The sequence below is a fragment of the Fulmarus glacialis genome, unplaced genomic scaffold (genome assembly GCF_000690835.1).
Source record: "Fulmarus glacialis isolate BGI_N327 unplaced genomic scaffold, ASM69083v1 scaffold23769, whole genome shotgun sequence".
In the NCBI taxonomy this organism is placed as follows: Eukaryota; Metazoa; Chordata; class Aves; order Procellariiformes; family Procellariidae; genus Fulmarus; species Fulmarus glacialis.
Genome location: NW_009234215.1, coordinates 5,277 through 5,579, shown reverse-complemented (window position 1 = coordinate 5,579; position 303 = coordinate 5,277). Strand labels below are relative to the sequence as shown.

The following is a 303-nucleotide window of genomic DNA, read 5'->3' as shown; positions in this document are numbered from 1 at the left end:
TGCCAGGGGAGCGACTGAGGGGGTGAGATGGAGGGGGATGGTTAGAAATTCAGATGGAGTTTGAAAAGGAGTGAGCCAGCTCCTTGAATCCCAGCCCCGAGCCATCCGTGATGTTTTTAGGACCCAAGACAGCCGCTATAATTGGTCTAGTCCAGCTGAAGGTCTGCACCAGGGAGACCCAGGTCAGCTGGAAGTTTTGGAGAGGGATGGGAAGGGAAGAGGGGGGGAACCCGCCACAAGAGGCTCTGCCTCAGCTGGAGGAGCAGCGGGGGCCCCATAGCTGCCTGCAGCCGCCCCGGGACC

General features: G+C 60.1%; 1 protein-coding gene across 1 annotated transcript in view; it reads right to left on the bottom strand.

Annotated features, from left to right (window-relative positions):
• Positions 1 to 303, bottom strand: part of LOC104082462 (plasma membrane calcium-transporting ATPase 1-like) — a gene marked incomplete at its 5' end in the record, with an annotated part of 21,980 nt that overhangs the window by 16,406 nt on the left and 5,271 nt on the right. The window lies entirely within an intron of this gene.